This window comes from Lutra lutra, chromosome 13 (assembly GCF_902655055.1).
Source record: "Lutra lutra chromosome 13, mLutLut1.2, whole genome shotgun sequence".
NCBI lineage: Eukaryota > Metazoa > Chordata > Mammalia > Carnivora > Mustelidae > Lutra > Lutra lutra.
Window position 1 is genome coordinate 62,291,469 of NC_062290.1, and position 8,534 is coordinate 62,300,002.

The 8,534-nt window shown below is 43.6% G+C and overlaps 1 pseudogene; it reads left to right on the forward strand.

The window, feature by feature from the left end:
- Positions 1-3,121: 3,121 nt before the first annotated feature.
- On the forward strand, positions 3,122-3,732 carry LOC125082988 (40S ribosomal protein S29-like; annotated as a pseudogene).
- The last annotated feature ends 4,802 nt before the right edge of the window (positions 3,733-8,534 follow it).

The following is an 8,534-nucleotide window of genomic DNA, read 5'->3' on the forward strand; positions in this document are numbered from 1 at the left end:
GTTAGGTGTGGTAGGATATCGTAGATAATTTTAAAAGCATCTTTATCCAGGGCACCTGGGTGGCTCAGTCAGTTAGGCATCCAGCTTTGATTTCAGTTCAGGTCATGATCTTGGGGGTTCTGGGACTGAGCCCTGCCTTGGGCTCCATGCTCAGCTCAGAGTCTACTTGAGATTCTTTCCCTCTTCCTCTCCCTCCCCCTCTGCACTTCTCCTTGCTCATGTGTGCAGGCACATGCTCTCTACCTCAAATAAATAAATAAAATCTTTTTTAAAAAATAAAAAAGCAGTGCACCTGGGTGGCTCAGTCATTAAGTATCTGCCTTCAGCTCAGGTCACGATCCCAGGGTCCTGGAATCAAGCCCCTCATCAGGCTCCCTGCTCAACGGAAAGCCTGCTTCTCCCTCTCCCACTCCCCCTGCTTGTATTCCCTCTCTCGATGTCTCTGTCTCTCTATCAAATAAATAAAATCTTTAAAAATTTTTAAAAATTAAGAAGCATCTTTATCTTTTTAAATTCAAATTCAAGTTAGCTAACATATAGTGTATTATTAGTTTCACAGGTAGAATTTAGTGATTCATCAATTGCGTGTAACACTCAGTGCTCATTACATCAAGTGCCCTCCTTCATACCCATCACCCAGTTACCCCATCCCCCACCCAATTCCCCTCTAGCAACCCTCTGTGTGTTCCCTATCATCAAGAGTCTCTTATGGTTGCCTCTCTGTTATTAACTTATTTTATTTTTCCTTCCCTTCCTCTATGTTCATCGATTCTGTCCCTTAAATTCCAAATACGGGTGAAATCATATAGTATTTGTTTTCTATGACTGACTTATTTAACTTAGCATAATACACTCTAGTTCCATCCATGTCGTTGCAAATGACAAGATTTCATTCTTTTTGATGGCTGAATAATATTCCATTGTGTGTGTATGTATGTGTGTGTGTACACACACACACACACACACACACACACACACACACACACACCACAGCTTTATCCATTCGTCAGTCAACAGACATCTGGGCTCTTTCCATATTTTGGCTATTGCGGACACTGCTACTATCAACACCGGGGTGAATGTGTCCCTTTGGATAGATACCTAGTAGTGTAATTGTTGGATCATAGCATAGTTCTATTTTTAACTTTTTGAGGAACCTCCATACTGTTTTCCAGAGTGGCTACTGGTTTGCATTCCCACCAACAGTGTAAGAGAGGTCCTTTTTCTCTGTATCCTTGCCAACATCTATTGTTTCCTGAGTTGTGAATTTTGGCCATTCTGACCAGTGTGAGGTGCTATCTCATTGTGGTTTTGATTTGTATTTCCCTGACGATGAGTAATATTGAACACTTTTTCATGTCTGTTAGCCATTTGTATGTCTTCTTTGGAGAATGTCTGTTCATGTCTTCTGCCTATTTCTTGACTGGATTTTTGGCTTTTTGGGTGTAGAGTTTGATGAGTTCTTTATAGATTTTGCATAATGGCCCTTTATCTGCTATGTTATTTGCAAATATCTTCTCCCATTCTGTAGGTTGCCTTTTAGTTTTGTTAATCATTTCCTTTCCTGTGCAAAAGTTTTTTTATCTTGACAAAGTCCCAATAGTTCATTTTTGCTTCTTTTCCCTTGCCTTTGGAGACGTGTCTAGCTAGAGTTTGCTGTGGCCAAGGTCACAGAGTTTACTACCTCTGTTCTCTAGGATTTTGATGGATCCCATCATTTAGGTCTTTGGACCATTTTGAATTCATTTTTGTGTATGATGTAAGAGAGTGTAGTCCAGCTTCATTCTTGTGCATGTGGCTGTCCAATTTTCCTAATAGCACTCTTTAAAGAAACTGTCTTTTTTTCCATTGGATATTCTTTCTTGCTTTGTTGAAGATTAGCTAACCATAGAGTTCAGAATCCATTTCTAGGTTCTCTATTCTATTCCATCGATTAATAGGTCTGTTTTTGTACCAGTACCATACTGTCTTGGTGATTACAGCTTTGTAATAGAGCTTGAAGTCTAGAATTGTGATGCCACCAGCTTTGGTTTTCTTTTTCAACATTATTTTGACTGGAGTCTCTTCTAGTTCGACACAAATTTTAGAATTGTTTGTTCCAGCTCTGTGAAAAATGCTGGTTTTTTTTATAGGGATTGCTTTAAATATGTAGATTGCTTTCAGTATTATAGACATTTTAACAATATTTGTTCTTCCAAAATAAGGATAAAATGTTCTTCCATTTCTTCGTGTCTTCCTCAATTTCTTTCATAAGTGTTCTATAGCTTTCAGAGTACAGATCCTTTACCTCTTTGGTTAGATTTATTCCTAGGTATCTTATGGTATTTGGTGCAATTGTAAATGGATCAATTCCTTGATTTCTCTTTCTGCTGCTTCGTTGTTGATGTGTAGAAATGCAACAGACTTCTGTGCATTGATTTTATATCATGAGACTTTACTGAATTCCTGTATCAGTTCTAGCATTTTTTTTGGTAAGAGTCTTTTGGTTTTTCTACAGAGTATCATGTCATCTACAAGAAGCAAAAGTTTGACTTCTTTGCTGATGTGGATGTCTTTTATTTCTTTTTGATGTCTGATTGCTGAGGCTAGGACTTCCAATACTATGTTGAACAACAATGTTGAGACTGGACATTCCTGTCATGTTCCTGACCTAAGGGGAAAAAAACATCTTTATCTTTGGAGATAAAAGATGTATATATCTCAGATGCATCTGGGATTTCCTTTAAAACATCCAGTGGTAAGGTGATAGGAGTTGATTTGGTATAAATGAAGTAAGACCAGCCATATATGTTGATATTATTAAACCTAGGTGGAGATGTGGGGGTTTAACATATTAATAGCTCTACTTTTTGTACATAATTTAAATTTACACTAAAAAACTTTAAAATAAGTAGCTCTAGCCAAAACAATGGGGGGAGGTGTTTTAGTGATGCATCACTAAGTGATCTGAGTGCAAGAGAGACAGTCTTTACCTCTTCCCCTCTTGCCAAATCCCCCTGCACTTACAAGACTAGAAACCTAAAGAGGCATCTGAAGTCACATTTTAAGGATGCATAATGGAGGGGAGTTTGGAGAGGGAACAAAATTATTAAGGAGGATTATACTGTCACCACTTGACACAATGGGGATTGCTGCTTTTAACTGCTTTAAACAAGTCTTTCTTCATACCAGAGCTTCTACTCAAGAAGGCGTCGCCATGGGAAATGGATCCTGCCCTGATCAAATCTTTCTTCCCGGCTTGGTCTTTGAGTACATGTTCCTTCCATCCAGGGCAAGAGAATGAAGGTGGTTCTTAAAATGCACTTGAAATTCTTTTTTTCTCTTCATGGTGTCCTTGCAGCCAGGTGTCTTGGAAGGCCCAGGAATGGAGGCACCTCTGGTTAGAGAGGCTGTCCTGCCTGAGAGGGGGACCAGGTCAAGTTTCTGCCATTCCGTGGGTCTATTTCCTTCAGATGCAATGACAAGCAGTATAGCATAGGGTCAAACAGTGTGCTCTGGACACAGCTGGTCCTGCAAGTCATCAGCTGGGCAATCTTTTATCTAGTTGCACCCCTGAAAGCAAGTTGGGTCACTAGCAGCTCTATTGGAGTCATCCCCAAAATTACAGCCAGAGTTCTCACTCTTGCTGTGTCTGCTCAAACTGGTACCATCATACCCAGAAATATGGCCTCAGTATGTGCCATCAGTTTCTGTCAGTACTTGAAGTATACAGGCTTCATCAGGTCAGATTAAGTGATCACCCTTCAGTGGATTATCTAAGACAACAATCTGATGAAGAAAACAATGCTAGCTCTTAGTACATTTTTTTTAATTTAAAAAAAAAAGAAGTAGGGGGGCACCTGGGTGGCTCAGTCAGTTGAGCATCTGCCTTCAGCTCAGGTCATGATCTCCAGGTACTGGGATTGAGCCCCATGTCCATCTGTCTGGCTCCTTGCTCAGCAGGGAGTCTGCTTCTCTCTCTCTCTCTCTCTCCCTCCTTTTAGCCCCTCCCCCCTGCTCATGCACACACTCTCCCTCAAGTAATAAATCAGAAAGGAAGGAAGGAAAGAAGGGAGGACAACTTCCAGCTTACATTCTTGTTGAAAGAAGAAAATTAGATAATGTATATATAAAACACTCAGCATGGGGTCTAGTATAGAGACAGATTTCGATAAATGGTTATTACTATAATTTATTACTCCATAAAATGTGGATTGGCCTAAAAATCATTAAAGGTCCTCCTTAGTCTAACATTGGAGGAGTCATTCATTTATACAACAGCATTTCTCATCAAGCCATGCGCCTGGTGCTGCTAAGTGGAGACAAACTTGGCAGGACAGCTGGGGGCTAAAGCGTCCAAGGCAAAAACTCTACATACTCAAAATTACTCTTAAAATCCCTCCACCATCAGCTGACCTCCCAACCATTTGTTCAGAGGTGCTGAAAGGGGTGCTACTAGGGGGAGCTACGTGGTCTGGGCCATGGAGTGATGGTAGCTGAGGGATATTTCAGAATGTGGCATCCTGTCTCCTCTCAGGATCTGGAAGATAAGAGCCTTAAACTCTCCTCCATTCAGACCTTTGCCTTTGAACCTCCAACCCCAGTGCTGAATGAGAAAATGGAGAGCAGCCTCAGTGGTCACCTTCCATCAAGGTCAGGGTCACTGTGAGATGGTCATCTCCCCGCAACTGGGAGCATGCTACTTTGGTAGGCTTCTCACACCTCCCTGCAGCAACCAGGCCACCACAGCCTGTTCTCAACATTCCGCACAAATGCACTGAGCGCCTTCCATGTGCAGTGTTTTGTGCTGAGCTCTGGCGGGAATGGAGTAAGCCAAAGGTGGCTTCCCCCAGGACTGTATGGACATGGACGCCAGCCACAGTAAGGTATGGCCAACAAGGCCACAAAAAGGGCCAGAGATGGGCTGTGAGGAACTAGGAGATAGGAAGAGCTCCCAACTTTCCTGGGAAGTCACCTTGGACCTGACCCTTGGAGGACAGTGGCGATTTGAGGGGCAAAACATTGGGAAAAGGGTGCCACAGGATGAGGAGACAGCATGACACAACATCGTGGTGGGAAAGATGGGCTGTGTCCAAGTCATACCAGGAAGACCATGTGATTGGTTGAAAGGAGAGGTGAGACTGGCGATATCAACAGGGCCAGGTGGTGAAAGGCCTTAAGGTCAGGCCAAGAAGACTGGACTTTATTTTCTAGGCAGCAGAGAATCAAGGAACTGGGGCTGGCAGGGGAAGAGGAGTCCAGTTGGGTGTGAAGCTCCCCTCCCCAACCCTGCCCATACCCTCATGGGATGTTGCATTGTTCCCTCCCAGATTTGGAAAGCCCCAGTTATAAATCTTTCAGACTCAAGGTATAAATCTTTCATAGTAGCTTCAGCAGAACTTTAGGGGTTCTGATTTAGAACTTTAGGGGTTCAACCTTTCAGGCTTCTCTACACAATTGCCCTTCATTTGTGGAGAAGCACATTAAGATGGAGCGTGAGTGGTGAAGGCAATGAAGTGAAGGGCTCCAGGCAAAGTAGCAGACTAAGTATTCTGGAAGCTCCCCACCAACAAAATACCCAGATAAGCTGAGCAATACTTTTTTTAGTCATTTTAAAGATATGAGAACTGTCACAGGGAAGTAAGGGCATTTCCAAGATCAAAACAAAGGGAGAGCTGCAAACCCAGCAGGTAGAGAGCTACAGTAGGGTCACAGAGGAGCTGTCAGGGTGACAGGGGAACAGGGAGCTTGCCTTCCAAGCAGGAAGTAGGTTTGGTAAGGACTGTGCTAGAAGGACCCTGAGACTCTCACTCTGTGTGTGCTTCTGAGTCCCTGGTGCTCTCTGCATAGAGTGCCTGGAAACAACAGGAATATTTTGTCTAGGGAGACGACTGGTATAGTGGACCCTGACCTGGTCTCTAACCTCCCTTATCACTCCTCCCTTCTCCAAGCCTTGATTTTATTTTGTTACGACTGACCACCACAAGTGACCTCACACAGTGGCTGGGAAAATTTAGGCACTCATTCAGCAAATCCATATTGAGCAGGGAGTGTGACAAGTGCTGGGATATGGAATTGAACAAGATAAAAAATCCTTGCTTTCAAGGAATTCATGTTCTAGTGAGTGAACAGAGAAAACAGAAAACAACATGCAAAAGAGGTAGTAAAGATATGTACGAGGTAGAGAGGAGGGAGCTCTCCTTAGCCTTGGCCTGCAGGCTTTGGGAGGGGGTGTCTGAGCTGAGTCAAGAAGGACAAGTAGGAGTGGCTCACCAGAAGGCAGGGAAGGCATTCCAGCCGGGAGCAGAGCCCAGAGTCTGAAGCAGGGAATTACATATGGTGGCTGGGGGATACAGTGCAGTTGGAGTGTGGTGGGAAAAAAAGGCCAATAGGGACGGAGCTCATATGGCTAGAAGATGAGGCCTTGCATAGGTGCCAATGAAACTTACGTGAATTTCAGAGAAACCCCATCCTCCTTGCAATAATTCACAATCCTCTTCCCACAGCATGACACATATGACTGTCATCAGGGTAAGTCAAACTACTCTTGTCAGTTTGCCTGGTTCCCTAGAAAGCTGAGCATGAATCGGGGTGCTTATGAGCTACTCTTTTATTAGGGAGCAGTAGTGAGGGATAAAAGGAGTAAAGGAGCAGAGAAGGCCAATACAAGATGGCCACTGCCAGATGAGCCTCATTTTCAAGCTCATGGAAATGCCCCCAGGCAATCTGCTTTTCAGGTAGAGGGACCAATTGTCCTGGTTTTCATAGGACTGAATTGCAGAGGATTTCCCAGGGCATGAGACTTTGAGTACTAAATCCAGGAAAGTCTCAGGCAAGCCAGGGTGAATTTGTCTGCCCTGGTCTCAGGACCGCCTTCCAGGGAGAAGGAGAAGAATTTACCCCCAGATCCCTTTCCCAGAGGTTAAAACGTTTCTCCCACAGAGGGCTCATTTCCCCCGTACCTCTAGGCTACACTTGTATGGGCATCACACGGGCTCTACAGCAGAGTCACCAGGAAAGTTCCAGGGTGGAGGAGAGAGTCATGCAACATGAGCCAGGGTAAGACACTATCAGAGTGAGCCCACAGGAAGCTGGCATCCACACAACAGTGGTTACCATAGCAGCAGCATGAGTAAGAGGTGGTGAGGCTGAGAAAATCCAAGTGGGGTGCATCCTTCACCCCTAATTTAAAGAGAGTAGTCCAGGTAATCCTCTACCTTCCCTTTGTGAGCTCTCAGGAGTGTGCAACAACCGGCTTGGTGTCTTGGTCACCTCCCCATGTCCACCACAAATACAGCAGATAAGTATTCTTAAATTATAAAAACCCTAAATATCAACTAGAGGATAGAAAGAAAGATATCCCAAGACTGTAAGGGATTATAGGTCATCAGTAGGTGGACATCTTTAACAGACATGCAAACACTAAACGACAGAAAGTTGCAATCAGATCTAATTGCAGAAGCAATGGGAACAGAATATTAACTAGAGTGGCTCTGACTCCAGATCCCTCACCTCTTAACCTCAGAATTCAAAACTGCCCTTCTTTTTTTTTTTTTTAGGATTTTATTTATGTTTGTTTATTTAACAGAGAGAGACAGAGAGTGCAAAGCAGGGGGAGCAGCAGGCAGAGGAAGAAGCAGGCTCCCCAATGAGCAAGGAGCCCGATGCGGGACTCGATCCCAGGACCCCGAGATCATGACCTGAGCCAAAGGCAGATGCTTAACCAACTAAGCCCCCCAGGCGCCCTCCAGAATTGCTCTCCTAACTCAATTTGAAGCCACTGGATGTTCTTGCCATGGTACCCACATGCCTCCTCAGCATATAAGCAGCAGCTAAAAATCACAGGAGTGGACAAGACTGCCCAAAGAAAGTCTATAGAATGACAAGGGCTGTAAGACAAGGATGGATCCTGAAGAACACTAATACTTTTAAAAAGGTCAGTTGAGAAGGAGCCTACAAAGGAGACAAGAGTAGGATCAGGAAAATTCAATGTTTTGTGTACCAAAGTAGTAGTACCAAAATGAAAGACTCCTCAAATGCAGGAGGGAAAAAAAGTTAAATCAGGAAATACTGAAAAGCTTCTAAAAGCTATTAGGGGTTCCTGGTGTCCTTAGGGAAACCTAGGTGGGGGCAGAGTGCAGTGAGCTCAGGAGTGAATAAGCAGTGAGGAAGTAGGAATAGTGAATACTGACTACTCTTTAAAGAATCTGGATAATTAGCAAACCAGCTGAAAGGCAGGAAGATAAATGTTGGAACAAGGTCCTAGAGCTAGTTGGAGGAAATGAATGAGGTCCAGAATATAGGTGGGTAAGACTGGCCTTGAAAAGAATAAAGAACATCCTGACAATGAGATAAAGAAAATGATGTTGGATTTGAGGGTAGGAAAGTGGGGGGAAGACCAGAGGGTAACACTTGATGTCTCAGTTGTTCCATGAAGTAGGACATAGAGAGAGGAGTACAGGAAACTAAAAATGGGTATGAATAGTTGTTCAGAGAAATGGAAGGATAAGTAAAGGATGGACAAGTAGTCCTAAGAGCCTAGCTGAGATTGAAGA